General features: G+C 39.0%; 1 protein-coding gene and 1 long non-coding RNA gene across 7 annotated transcripts in view; both read left to right on the top strand.

Moving 5' to 3' along the window:
• The window catches only part of CAMKMT (calmodulin-lysine N-methyltransferase), a 413830-nt gene that overhangs the window by 83370 nt on the left and 314457 nt on the right, over window positions 1-16003 (top strand). The gene's annotated exons all lie outside the window — the stretch shown is intronic.
• Window positions 4027-15452, top strand: LOC121016357 (uncharacterized). Its single transcript, XR_005784242.1, has 3 exons — window positions 4027-4516; window positions 6408-6418; window positions 15440-15452. It is a non-coding gene; the product is annotated as an uncharacterized LOC121016357 (long non-coding RNA).

The raw sequence follows: 16003 nt of genomic DNA, 5'->3' as shown, positions 1-16003 counted from the left end.
AATGCTGTTAATGAACCTTTTTTTTCTTTCTTTCTTTCTTTCTTTTTTTTTTTAATAGATAGAGAGACACAGTGTGAAAATGGGGCAGAGGGAGAAAGAGAGAATCTTAAGCAGTCTCCCCACTCAGCATGAAGCCTGACATAGGGCTTCATCCTATGACCCTGGGAACATGACCTGAGCTGAAATCAAGAATCAGATGCTCAATGGACTGGGCCACCCAGGCGCCTGCCTTTAATACACCTTTAAAGATTTGATAAAATTCAGCTGTTTTGTGAAAGCTCTCCTCCCCTTCTTAGAGAAAGGTTGCTAATAGGCTTCCGACAAAAATGGCAGAAACCTAGACTGCTAATTTACTGTTTACGTTTGCATATATTAAACTAGGACCCCAAATGAAAAAATTAGAGTAGAATGTTAATCACAATTTGAAGTCAAACCAATTAGAAAACATCCTAAGTAAGTTTGTTGTTCTTTCCGACTTCATATAATGGCATCGCGTTGGCATCGCGTATGTTTTGGAATATGAACATCGTTAGGTCCCTTTGAACAACTGTACACCATCTCATGAATTTACATACATAAATACTACTCATTAACATTTGTTTATTATTTTGCATTTCACTGCTATTTACTAACAGATTTCAAGACAATAGACAATTTTGTAACCTCAGTTTTGTAAAAACCACTAGTATTTTCGGTCCCTAGCAACCATTTAGTATGTAAATTAGGTATTCTCAGGCTTAATGTACTTCATTTTTATAAAACAAATACATCATTAATCTGATTAAGTTCTTGGATGGGAGTGCTGTCCTCAGATCATTGTGGATCATTTATTGTTGGGCACGCATCCAAAAAAAATTCAAGCATGGCACTTACAGTCTGGGTTTAGGAGAATTGTTGAAGCCTCCTAAATGACATTTTCCAGAAGAATAGAAAGGCACTGCTTACTTACAATTGCAAGCATTACCTAAAACTTAATGATGTTCTTATCCTTAATTGCAGCTCAGTTTGATGATGATTCAGTGCCTGAAATTATGCCATGTTTTGCTTTGATGTTATAAAATGTATAATGAAATAAAGGTGATCCAAGTGAATCAAAAATAGATTCTGGCTTTCCAGTAGTGACTTAATCACTATGTTTCTGAATTCAGAAGTTGCTTGACTGTCATGGCTATTATTTTGTATGTCTTTAGCTTTTAGTCAAATTTACTCCTTAAGAACTGAGAATGTTTAATATTAAGGTTAAAGAAAGTTCATGATGTGTGAATTTATCTAGAAGAAGGACATTTTCAAGAAAATTTAAAACCAAGTTTATCGAATTCTGCCTTTTTAGTTCATTTACAGAGTTGTCTGTCCTCCGTTTGGAGGTAGTCTTTGTACAATGAAGCACAATTAGAATAGCTTTCATTTATTGAATGTCTACCATTGTACCTCATTCATTCCTCTAAAAGTCTTGTGAAGTTATGTTTATTCCCATTTTGCAGATGATTGAACAAAGGCACAGAGGTTGAATAGTGCCCAAAGGCATACACGTAGCATGTGATTAATCTGGGACTCAAACACAGTTCTCACTCCAGAGCCTCTGGTCCCTCAGATAGAGGAGAGAAAGAGGACAAGATAACTTAACCAGGCCCACGAGGTGGGGATCACTTTGGGCAGGGGTTGACAAACTTTTTCTGTAGCGGGTCAGATAGTAAATATTTTAGGTATTCTTTATCACATATTCTCATTTTAATTTTTTTTTTTTACAAACTTTTAAAAATGTAAAAATAATTCTTAGCTCGAGTGTCATCTAGAGAGAGGCCGAGGGCCAGATTTGACCAAATGTCCTTAATTTGCCAATCTCTGATTCAGGACAGTGTCACTAAGCCCTATATATTCTCTCAGCCCTTATGTGATTACTCTGTAATTATAGTCAGCAATAAAATAATTTATAACAATGACTTTTTTTTTCTTTTTTTTTTCAAATTTTTTTTTTCAACGTTTATTTTTATTATTTTTGGGACAGAGAGAGACAGAGCATGAACGGGGGAGGGGCAGAGAGAGAGGGAGACACAGAATCGGAAGCAGGCTCCAGGCTCCGAGCCATCAGCCCAGAGCCCGACGCGGGGCTCGAACTCACGGACCGCGAGATCGTGACCTGGCTGAAGTCGGACGCTTAACCGACTGCGCCACCCAGGCGCCCCTATAACAATGACTTTTAAACGTCAACAGAATGGACAAATTATGTTCTCAATGTCTTATTTAAGAAGGCATGAAAGCACAACATCTTAGATTTTATCAAAGAAATCAAATTAAAGTTCTGGTATTTATAGTGGTATATTTAGCTATCTGGAAGATTAAACTTTTTGAAGCTATTCATTTTAAAACAAAAAAATGAAAAATTATATTACAAGTATATTTTGACAGATAATTTATAACATACCATTTTAATTTCATCCTTAATTGTTTATTAAAAGAACCTCACCTTGATATTTGAGTGCTTACTGTTCTGTCCTGTATTTATATATTTTTTTATTTTTAGAAATAGAGCATGAACAAGGGATAAGGAGCAGGGGGAGAGAGAGGGAATCTTAAGCAGATTCCACCCTCAGCACAGAGCCAAATGCGGGGCTTGATCCTACAACCCTGAGATCATGACCAGAGCCGAAATCAAGAGTCAGATGCTCAACTGGCTGAGCCACCTAGGTGCCCTGGTCCCTATATTTTTGAAATTGCAGACAACTCGTTCCCTTTTCTCACAGCACGCATTTTGTATATTTGTTTTTGTTTTTATTAATTTTTTAAAATTGTTTATTTTTGAGAGAGATACCCAATGTGGGGCTCAAACTCATGACCCCAAGATCAAAAGTCACATGCTCCTCCAACTGAGCCAGCCGGACACCCCTTTACTTAAGGAAAAGCATCTTTTAATTGTGGGTGCCGGGCATCTCAGATTTTTGTTGGTAGGTTAATGTTTACCTAGATGTGAATGTGTCTTTCTTCAACTTTTTAATTTATGTTCTAGTTTCAACTGGCTTAGGGGACACAGACTCCAAGCCCTTCCTTAAAGAAGCCCTAGGCAGGGTCCCTGGGGGACAGTTGTCCTCCTGATGGGGCATGGGGAGTGGCGGTAGACCTGGGGCTGTCAAACCTTTGTTTGGAAACTTGTTTTAATCAACTCCCTGGTATCCATATTTTCCTAATTTCTTTGTTTTTATTCAAGCCATTAGTAATGTTGCTTTTGAAAAATTTAGTATTATTTTGGTCAAATGGTGAAGGGAAAGAGATATTTGTATCTTTTAGCAGACTAGGTCATAGATGCCTAGGAGGCACAGTAGCCTCGGTGGGCTTCTAGTCCTTCCGTTTTAGAGGGTAGCCTTCTCAGAGCTTTTCCTCTAGCCCTCAGATGGCTACCAGGACAAAACCACTCCCACAGATCCTCCTAAATGACTTTACAAAAGATACACACACACACACACACACACACACACACAGTATCAAATTATAGAGACAAGAATTTTGAGTCATTATTTAGGTAGTGAGGCTGGCTTTTTGTTCCTATTTTCGTGTCCTTTTTATTTTTTAAAATTTTATTTTTTTGTATTTTAACTCCAGTATAATTAACATACAGTGTTCTATTAGTTTCAGGCATATAATACAGTGATTCAACAATTCTTTATATTACCCCGTGGTCATCACAGTAAGTGAACTCTTTAATACCCATCACCTTTTTCACCCATTCCCACCCACCTCCCCCCAGTAACCATCAGTTTGTTCTCTATAGCTAAGACTGTTTCTTAGTTGTGTCTCTCTTTTTTCCCCATTTGTTCATTTGTTTTGTTTCTTAAATTCCACATACGAGTGAAATCAAATGGTGTTTGTCTTTCTCTGACTGACTTATTTTGCTTAGCATTATACTCTCTAGCTCCATCCACGTCATTGCAAATGGCAAGATTTCATTCTTTTTTTATGACTGAGTAAATATTCCATTTTATACACACACACACACACACACACACACACACACACACACACACACACCACATCTTCATTATCCATTCATCAGTCAATGGACACTTTGGCTGCTTCCATAATTTGGCTATTGTAAATTGCCCTTCCTTTTTAAAAAAAGTAATACCCAATTGACCAAACATACAGTCTTACAGTAGTGGGGATATTAAATGATTTGACTAGTTCAGTCACTAAACTAAACTGCCAAAGTCTGACATACAGGTGATTTTCAACTGATGTTTACTGAGCACTTACCGTGTACCAGGTTCTATCCCAAATGCTTTACATTCATCATCTCATTCAGTCTTCACAGCCACTTTAAGAGCAAACTGAGTTTGGGGCACCTGGGTGGCTCAGTCAGTTAAGCGTCTGACTTCGGCTCAGGTCATGATCTCACAGTTCATGAGTTCTGGGGAAGAAACAAGGTGAGGCTGGAGAGAGGAGAAAACCCAGATGGTGAAAGGCCTTTTGTACCCAATGCCAACGAGAATGAACTTGATCCTGAAGGCAATAGGGAGCTAGCGGAGTGGTGTGATCAAATCTGTGCTTTAGAAACATTTTTCACTCTTGCTGCAGCATGAAGAATGGGCTGGAGGAGAGCAAGCAGGGAGAACAATTAGGAGGCTGGTGATGTGGCCATGGGGAGAAATGCGTGGGTGGATTCCAGAGATTGAGAAAGTACAGGTGACAGAATTGGTGAAAGAGGAAACCAGACGTGGGGAGAAAGGGAAGAGGGAGCGGTTCCAGATGGCATCTTGGCAACTTGTTAGAAAGGAACAATAGAACTGAAAAAGGAGAATGGAAAAAATATATAGAAATTAGTAGGAGTTTAGTTAAAGATGAGATGTCAGCAAAAGGTTGTAATGGTTTTGTCTCTAAAACTGCTTTTCTACCCAAGTCATTAGCTGTCGTTTGTTTCCAGTTTTGTATTGTACTACTCGTTCACACAGTTTTACAGTGTAGATTCTAGGAAAACAATATTTTAATTTGTTGGGGCATTTTTTAGGTACAACGCTTTTATGAGCCAGTGTTTCTAAAATTCAAGATACAGACTTTGTTAGTTTAGTATTTCAAATATCATTATGTAATTATTTTTTATGGGATGAAGTTTTAAAATATGGCCCTTGATAATAGTGGTATTACTTGCGGTTAAAGTTATGCTTTCTCTTTAAATTTCCCCAACCCAATATGTATATAAGTGTGTGTGTGTTGTGTGTGTGTGTGTGTACACACATGTTTTTGTATTAAAACTAAATCCAAAATCCAAAATGCAAGGTTGTTGCGGCAGAGTGATGGTGATATTTGGTAGTGTTTATTAAAGCAAACCTCTAGAATTTTTAAAGCTCATTTATCTTTCTTTGTGTTTTGTTTTTCTGGGACTTGACAACATAGTGGTTCATGTGCAACTCATGGCAGTGTATAGCCCGGTACATCATATCAAACTTTAAAAGACTGACCTACCCTGGGGCGCCTGGGTGGTTCAGTCGGTTAAGCATCTGACTTCAGCTCAGGTCATGATCTCATTGTTCGTGAGTTTGAGCCCCGTGTCAGGCTCCGTGTTGACAGCTCAGAGCTTGGAGCCTGCTTCAGATTCTGTGTGTGTGTGTGTGTGTGTGTGTGTCTGCCCCTCCCCCATTCACACTCTGTCTCTCAAATATAATAAACATTAAAAAAAAAAAGACCTACTTGAAATTGTATTTCGGATTCATCTACTTTATCATTGTTAGTTGATACAGTTAGGAGGCGTAACCAAATAGGATTCAGAGAACTACTGCCTTCTCCAAATTTCTGGTTTTGTGGACTTCTGGGCCTTTTTTTTTTTTTTTTTTTTCATGTCATCTGGTCCAGATATCCACCAATATCTGGTTTTATTGAAGTAAAAAATATCGATAGCTAAAATTTAAGTGCTTACTGTTACCTTGTTCTAAGTTTTTTACATGTATTAATTCACACTATCTTTGCAGTAACTCCATGAGGAAGGTACTTTTAGCCCCATGAGGAAACTGAGGCATAGACAGGTTTAATAATTTGTCCATGGCCACTCAGCTAATAAATGGCAGGCTGAGATTTGTATGTAGGCAGCCTGGCTTCAAAGTTTGTCCTTGTAACCATTCATTTGTACATTGTTTCAAATTAAAGATAACACTAGATTTACATCTTCCTACTATTAAATCTGGTTTCAGTAAAACATTATCCATCACAATAAATGGATGACTTCGGTTTAAATTACATGGCCTTGAACTTGAATTTGTAAATTTGTTTTGGTTTTGTGATTATATAAAAGCTATAAATATAAATATAAATATTTATGTCTGTACATATATAATTAAAATTACAAAAATAATTTAGTGAACAATTAGAGTAATCTTCAAATCTTTTCTTTAAAAAAAATTTTTTTTTTAATGCTTATCTCATAGAGAGAGTGTGTGTGCACGTATGAGCACAAGTGGGGTAGGGCAGAGAGGGAGAGGGAGACACAGGATCCAAAGAAGGCTCCAGGCTCTAAGCTGTCAGCAAAGAGTCCGATACGGGGCTTGAACTCACAAACCGTGAGATCATGACCTGGGCTGAAGTCAGATGTTTAACTGACTGAGCCACTCAGGCGCCCCTCAAAATTTTTAAAGGTTTTTTTTATTTTTAAAGAATAATTGTGTTTAAGAAACACTGTGACATAAAGTTAGGTTTCTAATATGGTATTAAAGGTATGTACCTTACCTGTGTTTTCAGTTTTATTTCTTACATCTAGCTTTATACTTTATACTTCTGGAATATTAAATTCCACTCAGATGCAATTTTTTTTTTTTTTTTTGCCTCATTTGTTGCCTTTACATGGGATTGTTTCTTATTTCTCCCCAGCTAAACCTCCTGTCTAACTCAGATCAGATACTACCCCTTCTAGGAAGACTGAACAACATCCCCTCAGTGCCTCCCTAAACTTGGTTGGTGCCCTTGTTTTTGTAACCTCACAATATTCTGTTGCAGCCTTCTATTGTTTCATTCAACAGATTGTTTTAAAGTTGTTGTAGCTAGGGGCACCTGGGTGGCTCAGTCGGTTGAGCATCCAACTTCAGCTCAGGTCATGATCTCACAGCTCATGGGTTCGAGTCCTGCATGGGGCCCTGTGCTGACAGCTCAGAGCCTGGAGCCTGCTTCAGATTCTGTGTCTCTGTCTCTCTCTGCCCCTCCCCCGTTCATGCTCTGTCTCTCACTCTCTCTCAAAAATAAACATTAAAAACAAATTTTTAAAAGTTGTTGTAGCTATTTTCCATTGGCCTGATAACTCGAGCAAAGGGGTAGGAGCTGAATAAACAACTATAGTTAAAGGTATACTTGTTTGGCCCAATTGGTTCATGTTCTTGAAGCCACAATCTTTTTCTCCCAACTGCCTTTTGGAGCCTCCAGTTGAAACCACCATCAGCTGTCATCAAAGCATTAAAAACTCTCATTTTGGGGCACAGTTTGCTGGAGTACATTCTTTCTTGCATGCCTAGATCTTTCTCCTCTTATCATCCCAATGACTTTATCCTGCAATTAATCTCTCTCCCACATCCTTATTTCTCCTTCTCTATAGAATCATTCTCATCAGCACACAAACATGCCATCGTACCTCCCTTGTTAAAAATAATTCCCTCTTGACCTGATTTCCATCCTAGCGACTGTTCTAGTCCCCTGGCACCCACCTCCTTTTTGGCTCCTTGTCACAGAAAAACTTCTTGGTAGAATAGGTTCTAGTTGTTTCCCCTCTCTTCTGGTCTGGATTTAAGAGGTGTCAGCATACTGGGTCCGTCTGAAAACTTTTCCAGTCTTCCTAAATACCGTAGGTCAGGAGGTGTCAGGCATCAACAACGAAGTTACTGAATAAAAACCCTGAAATAAACATTTTTTGATTGGAGGCAAAGTTCTCATTGGCAGGTTCAAGGTTCAAGATTCTCATTTTTTCTGATAATGTCTCCATGTCATGGGATAGGGCTTCTTATGGTACAGGGCGGGGCTGGTTGGAGATGAAGGGGCTGATGTGGGAGGGAATGGAAAACGTTTTTTGACTTATATAGGTCTCATCAAAATGTACTCGTTTCAGCTAGGGCTTAGGATGGTGTATCCTCTGGTCCCATGTATATAGTTCAGCTTCTGATTTCCTTAAGGAAATCTTAAGATTCTGAAAGCTAGACTATGCTATCCTTTTCTAAAAATTTTTTTTTAACATTTACTTATTTTTGAGACAGAGAGAGACAGAGCATGAACGAGGGAGGGTCAGAGAGAGGGAGACACAGAATCTGAAACAGGCTCCAGGCTCTGAGCTGTCAGCACAGAGCCCGACGCGGGGCTCGAACCCACGGACCGCGAGATCATGACCTGAGCTGAAGTCAGCCGCCCGACCGACTGAGCCACCCAGGTGCCCCTGTGCTATCCTTTTCTAAGGATAGAGAGGGTGTTGGTAGCAGTAATAGAAAATACAGTATTATTCTTATTTTTTGGAATTAAGAACCTGACATTCAGATTGCCCCATGATACAATGCTAGTAAATGCTAGTAAATATTAATGCTGGGATTTGAAACCCAGGTCTGATTTCAAAGCATGTACTTGTTCCACTGTTACATCTGTAACAATACTCTTTTTTTTTTTTTTTTAAGTAATCTTTTCCGCCCCCTGTGAGATCAAGAGTTACATGTTCTACCAGCCGAGCCAGCCAGGTGGACCAACAAACTCCTTTAAGTCTTTTTTTTTTTTTAAGTTTATTGATTTATTTTGAGAGAGAGAGAGAGAGAGAGAGAGAGAGAGAGAGAGAATCCCAACAGGCTTTGCACTGTCAGCACAGAGCCCAGTGTGGGGCTCAAACTCATGAACCGTGAAACCATGACCTGAGCCACAATCAAGAGTTGGACGCTTAACAGACTGAACCACCCAGGCGTCCCCCAACTCTTTAAGGCTTAAATTGCACTACCCAGTGTGGTAGCCACTAACCCCGTAGCTTTTTAAAATTAAGCTTAATTAAAAATTTAAAACCTTAAATTATAAATTCATTTCCTCAGTCCACTAGCCACATTTCGTTTGCTCAGTGCCATATGTGGCTAATGACTACTATATTGGGCAGGGATCATACATGTCTATCAGAAGGATCTGGTAAGCAGCACTTGTTTCCAAGACATTCGTTTTTCACAGAAGAATCTCACATTCTGACAATTTGATACTACTTGTGTTGATTCTAATCGTAGAACCTTTGTTCTCTGATTTTTTTCTCATTGTCCGTTTTGAATATCTTGGCATTATTTTTCACAGAATCTCTCTTTTGTTGGGGGTATACATCTATACATCTTTTAGCCCACCCTTGTGTTCTCAAAATGGCCGATTTTACGTTAGTCTTGCCCGTTCCACTAATTTGAATTCCACGTCATGAGATGAATATTAGCGTTACACTTTGTTCTTACCTGGCCAGCACCTCAGGGATTCATCTGTTAGGTCATGTCCTCTCCTTTGAAGTAGTGCTTTGGTCCTGCTTTGTTAGGATTTTTTCCCTTGCTTGTTTATTCCCTGTTACATATCAGGACACTTTTCTTGTGTTGTGACTCTTTGCATGTTTATATTCAAGTCTCTTTTTCGATCTGAGATTTCTGGATACTTGAGGTTCAGGCCTTTTGGCTTGCTGGAAAACAAGGGGTTACTCTTTCTCTGTATCATGAGTTTTCAGGATCAGACAATTCTTTGGCCTTTAAATTATGACTAATAATTTACCTAAATCAGTGCTGTTGGGTGATAAGATCCAGGCTAGATCACAATGATGACAATGAGGTCTTAATCCTCAGCCCGTATCATTAAGCTTGCAAATAGAAAAGTCTTGAGGGCCGCTTGGGTGGCCCAGTAGGTTAAGCATCGTCATGACTTCAGCCCAGGTCATGATCTCACAGTTTGTGAGTTTGAGCTCCCCACTGGGTCTTGGGATTCTCTCTCTCCCTCTCTCTCTGCCCCTGCCCCACTCATCTCTCCCTTTCTCTCTCTCTCTCTCTCTCTCAAAATAAATAAAATTAAAAAAAAAGATTTTGGAAAACTCTTGAGAACTAAAACTCTGTCTTTGCTTTCCCCCATGGTAGGTGTCATTTTGTGTGTTCAGTAAATATAGATGATTAACTGTATAAAAAAGGCAAGTTGTCTGGTTAACCCATTTCTTGTGCTTTCTTCTTCTTCTTCTTCTTCTTCTTCTTCTTCTCTCTCTCTCTCTCTCTCTCTCTCTCTCTCTCTCCCCCTCTCTCTTTTTTTGTGCCTTTAACCCAACACAGAGTGAGCAATATAATGCCTTTGTATACCTTTTAATTTTAGTGAATTGTTATAGAGATAACTCAAATTTAGTGCTAGGCCTTCTGCCTTCTAACTCTGTACGTATATATTTCCTTATACCAACTAGTTTTACTGCAGAAGGTGACAGCTGCACCTCATTCTTGCCTTTTTATGTCTATTCTATATGCCACTGTTTTCTGTGCATTTTGATATGGGAGTCTTTATATTTGAAATGATATAAAGGGAAGGAAAGTATTCTCTTTATGTAGACCTCTAAGACAGTTGTTTTTTCCCCCTTTCTTTCAGCACCTTCTGTGGGCAACTATATATATATATATATATAGGATTGATGAGGAAGCAAAAGAGGCCGCCCCATAGCACTTTAAAGAAAAGATGTTGGGCTGGCCTTCAAAGCTGGCCCTTGGGAAGCAGGTAGTGTCCTTGTTTCTGGATGGACATGCTGGTAGCAGCTTGGGGATAAAGAACGTCAGCAGAGTCTGGCCTGGATATTCATCTTCACTTGAGAGACTTGAATTTAAGAGAAGAAGGAGCTGTGTAGATGAGGTGAATGAGGGATAAGGTGTATGTGACCCAGCTCTCCCAATTGCCTTACAATAGCTTCAGTGACCCTAGCGGAGCATGGATCGGAAGCCCAATAGCATAGGTTATAATTCCCATAGAGCTGCATGTATGTGTGTGTGTATATGAATGCATATATTTGTTACATGTATGTGTGTGTGTGTGTGTGTGTGTGTGTGTGTATACACACATTGGGTCTATATATATAAAACAAATATATACTTAAAACTATATATGACACGCACATATATAACCAATACATATAATACATATACACATATAAATATGTATGTAATAAAATCATGTATTTTAATATAATGTATAACTATATATATGTGTGGTTTAGATCAGTTCACTTTTCTTTGATTAGCGCCAAGGTTTTCACGATTACGGCGTTCTTACAGTCTATTCCTAGTACAGAGTTGAAGCCTGTGATTTCTAGGCACATCTAGAAATGACATCTCCAGGTCATCTCTTGCCTATAAGCCATGTTGTATTTCTCAACTTTCTGATGAGGGCCACACTTTTTGATGACAGCTTGTGTTTCAGTGTGATATTACCTCTGCCTTGACGATGCTCTTCTCAATTTGCTGACAGACTTTACTACTCTTTTCTAGGTACAGTTGAAATGCTGCCTACTTGCCTTTCCAAATTCCTTCAGGCCAGGGGTTCCTTCCCTTGTACGTCGACAGTACTTACTTCATCCTTCTGTCCCAGGACTTAGCGCCCATTGTCATTATCACTGTGTGTGTGTCGTGCCTCTGTCTGGAGAGCGTCTGTAGCTGGGGCGGGGTAAGGTTATATCCTTAACGTTTAGCACAGACCTAGACTTAAAATAGGTGCTCAATAAATGTCTGAATGACTGAAAGAAGAGAAGAATGAATAAAATCTACCACCTCAGGTTTCAGACATGCTTGAGTTCTTCCAACTCCCTTTTCTTTTGTGCTGCTTTTCTGTATCTTCTTCCGTGCCACGTGTTCTTCTGTCCTACCTGCTAGATTTTAGCTCTTAGGAAATATGTGTTGGAAGGTTTAAAATATAGTGCCTTGAATTCCTTAGAGGAAAAGTCTATGAATAAATAATTAGACTCATTTCCCATCAAAATCTAAAGTGTGAAAAAATGTTCGCTATCATTTGGTGCTTTATTCACTTGTATGGTAATCTAATGGCATATCCATTGTTATCACAGAACTATACTGAAATATTTTACTCTTGGGGCTTTTCATCTGACAAAAGGAAGCTTTTCGAAAATGAAAAAGCACCCTTCCCGTCCCTGGTATGCCAGGGGGCAATTTATTAGTTTTGTAACGCATGGGTTAATATTACCATGTTTTATATTGAACATTACTTGAAAAAATTACTATTAATATCGCTGCAGCATGTATGTATATAACTGCTGTCATCTTGGGGGTATGTAAATCAGGAATGTTGCTGAAGAACTACTTAGCATTTTCTTGGGGGTGAAGTGCTTAGTTTTGGAATTTAATTGTAGGTTTTACATTTAAGCTGTTCAGTATTACTCGTATAAAGGTTCTATAAATTTCTTGCTTTGTAGTTTAACAGATTTAGTCACCACAGTTGAAAGGCATCATCCTCATAATGAAGCCAGAAAAGAATAAAGGTTGATCATGCAGGGCTGGCTGGCTGTGACATTGAACAATAGAGCTTGACTTCTTCATGTCTGTTAAATGAGACTATGGGGTGTGCTTATCTTGCTGCAATGATATTGAATTGTAACAAGAAAATGTTATGTTGTGCTGCTCTGCAAAGGGGGTGTGCGTCTATTCTCACTCCATATGTACGGGAAAGGCTTTAAAACACATGGAAGCAGCTTGAAGTCTAGCTTGAAGTCTAACGGCACAGACCGGGTATAATACTGAAACAAATAATAAAGAAGGAAAAAAGTAACAAGGCTTTGAAATAGCCCCGAAGTTTTTTTCCAGTGCAGTCTTTCTTTAAAGGGCTGAAGGCGGCTCAGGAAGGGTGTGCTGGAAAAATTTGATTTTGAAGAGGTCTTTGTGAAGGAGATAAGTGATGTGGTGTGAGGGAAAAACAAGAGGATGTTATGTTGCCCAGATGACAGATTTATTCTAAACTTTTCTACATTTGTACTTGGTACAGTTCAACTCAAGTCCCTAAACATCAATGAAATACCTTCTGTGTTCCCAACACTGTGATGGATACCATAGGAGGTTTTGAAAAAAGTGTGTGATTCAGTCCTGCCCCCGACGAATTTAGTATCTTTTGTGAGGAGACGAAAATGAAATCTGTGAAATAACTTCTTAGAATTGTTGGATGTATGAATGACAGTATTATAAGCTGTCAGGATCATTTAAAATTTTGATTCTGTTATTATATGTATCATTCCCAGATGTGTCACATGAGCATTTGATAGGCATCCCTTTTGTGTCTTAAGTCACTGCTAAAAATATTGAAAAGTCAAGGGCAAGCTTGGGGGCAAGAAAGAGCATTCTGACACTCCCACATGTTCTTAGCATGTGTTTTGGTCTACTCTTGAACATGGCGTCATTTGCTAAACATATATAAACTACGTAGTTAAGTCAGTTACAGAATTTTATCATGGATGTCAAACTACTGTTCAAGTTTGTGTACTTATTTTTTTATGTGTACTTATTTATCTTTCCCAGGAAATCAAAACAGCACATCCATTCCCGTTTCCTTCTTTTCAGTCATTTGTCATGATTCCTCAGTGTGATTCCTGACAGCAGATTATAGATACCAGTTTTAAACTTACTTAGTATGGTGAAATACAGATTGCTTTTTCTGGAGATTCAAACCCTCCTAAGGCAGCTACTAGATATTCTGTTGTTTCCTCACCTATTCTGGCCTGTGTTTTCTTTTTTATGTTGCTCATCTTTCCCTTCCTTTCTGAAGACTGATTTTTTTCTTCCAGGAGAAGACTGAATTGAAGTAGAAGGTGAACCGCTGCCTGCCTATTGTCCATTGCCTTTACCTTCTTCCTTAATAACAGAACCAGAACTTAGATTTTTTTTCAGGATTTTTTTTAAGTTTACTTGTTTTGAGAGAGTGAGGGGAAAGTGGGGGGGGGGGGGGAAAGAGAGGGAGAGAGAGAGAGAAAGAGAGAGAGAGAGAGAGAGAATGAATCCCAAGTAGGCTCTACACTGTCAGTGCAGAGCTTGATGTGGGGCTCTAACTCTTGAACCATAAGATCATTATGAAATCTAGAGTTGGATGCTTCACCAGCTGAGCCACCCAGGTGCCCTGGGAACTTAGATTTTTTTTTTTTTTTTTTTTTTTAGGGCAGGAATGTGCCCAGTGAAAATACTATCTGCACTCCCTTGGGTGGGTGACCTTGTGATAGATTCTGGCCAGTGAGAAAGAAGGGTACATTGTGGGGTGCAGGATATTAATTAGCTGATGCTGCATGACAAATTACCTCAAAATCCAGTGGCTTAAAACAAAAATAAAAATGTATTATCTCACAAATTTTGGGGGTCAGTAATTCAAGAGAGCTAAACTGTGTGGTCAAGGGTATCAGAGATTGAAATCAAGATGTCAGGTGGGCCTGCAGTTATCTCTGAAGGTGTGGCTTAGAGGATCTTTTAACCCCTATGTTCTCTTGCCTAATAATAATAATAACAATAACATCAACAAAATTAATAATATCTGCCCCAGGAAGGCAAAGGTAAAATACGCAGAGCACTATTATAAGTCAAATGCTACTATGAATTTAAAGATGCTGATTAGAACTAAGTCTATGTTATTAGTCCCATTCACTGATTTTTTTTCTTTTTGAAGTGTTAGGATACTCTGAATCCTCTCTCACTCCTATAACTTGTGTTCTTTCGTAGAACTTTTGTAATCTGTCTGAGAAAGACATTCCTTGCCCTCCATGTGCCCAAGTAGCCATTGTATACTCACTATTTAACCTAAAACAAACAAACAAAAAATATTAAATGCTAAACTGATGACCATCAAATGTAAAATCTTCCAAACAAAGGCTACGTATGTTAGGAATGAGAGAAATCAGTAATGGCTAGAGGCAGGGAAGGACATAGCATCGTGGTAAGAGTAGACTGATTGAAACATGACTAACCCTAAAGCCAGAGATACCTGGATGATGATGAAGACACTAAAGAAAGAAATGATAACAGACTGCCCATTATTACTTGTAATTTTGAGGCCAGAATTCATTTGCTGAACTGTGAATAAGAGCTTAACATGCATAGATTGCTTTTCCTTTAAGCAGAATTTCTCCCTTATTCCCAAGAAGCTATACATGTAAGTGTGTTACGAGGCTGCTAAGCTTGGTGTGTAATTAGCATGACAGTTATGGGCTAGGGTTAGGGATGGCGTGAGACATGGGTAGGCAGGCATGATAAGGCACATGAGGCATTAAGTAGCTTGTTTCTCACACACTCTGTTCTTCGTCTGGTGGTAGAAAAATCCCGAAATGATTTATTTGGGGTCTTAATCTTATGGGAGGTGATGTTTACTGGAAGAGAAAGGGTCTTGGTAATATGATTCATCAAATAAATTGGTCATTGTGTTTGGTGTGGACATATTTCGGAAAAGTAAAATTTCTTTTTTTTTTTTTTAATGTTTATTTATTTTTGAGAGGGAGAGAGTGTGAGCAGGGGAGGGGCAGGGAGAGAGGGAGACAGAGAATCCCAAACTTCCAGCGCAGGCCCTGTGCGGGGCTTGAACGCATGAATCACAAGATCATGACATGAGCCGAAATCAAGAGTCGGATGCTTAACCACCTGAGCCACCCAGGTGCCCCTAAAATTTCTTCGCTGGAAGTTGCAGGATCTGTATCCAGTCAACGAGTATTTTTCGAATGTCAATTATGTCAGGTTCGGTGGTGATTTATTCTCAGAGTCTCCTGGATTTGTTCTTTCCCTAATATTCTCATTTACTTCAACAACCTAAGTTCAGACCCAGTGGCCTCCTTCCACCTCTGTTTTCCACCTCTTGTGTACCCTGCATGCTTTTGGTCCAGATCGAGACCTTTCATCAATCAGTCTTTGCCCTAAGGCTTATCTTCTGCCATTCTTCATTATAACGCAAGGAATTATGGCCACACCTGTGTCTTTGCTTTTATTGTCATGCATATGAATAATTCCCACATCTGGGCCTCTGCTTATTCCTTTTTCATTTTAGCATTTATGAAGGCAGTGTC

The sequence above is a fragment of the Herpailurus yagouaroundi genome, unplaced genomic scaffold, assembly GCF_014898765.1.
Source record: "Herpailurus yagouaroundi ecotype Mexico unplaced genomic scaffold, PumYag 210, whole genome shotgun sequence".
Taxonomy (NCBI): domain Eukaryota; kingdom Metazoa; phylum Chordata; class Mammalia; order Carnivora; family Felidae; genus Herpailurus; species Herpailurus yagouaroundi.
This window is presented reverse-complemented; position numbering and strand designations above follow the sequence as displayed.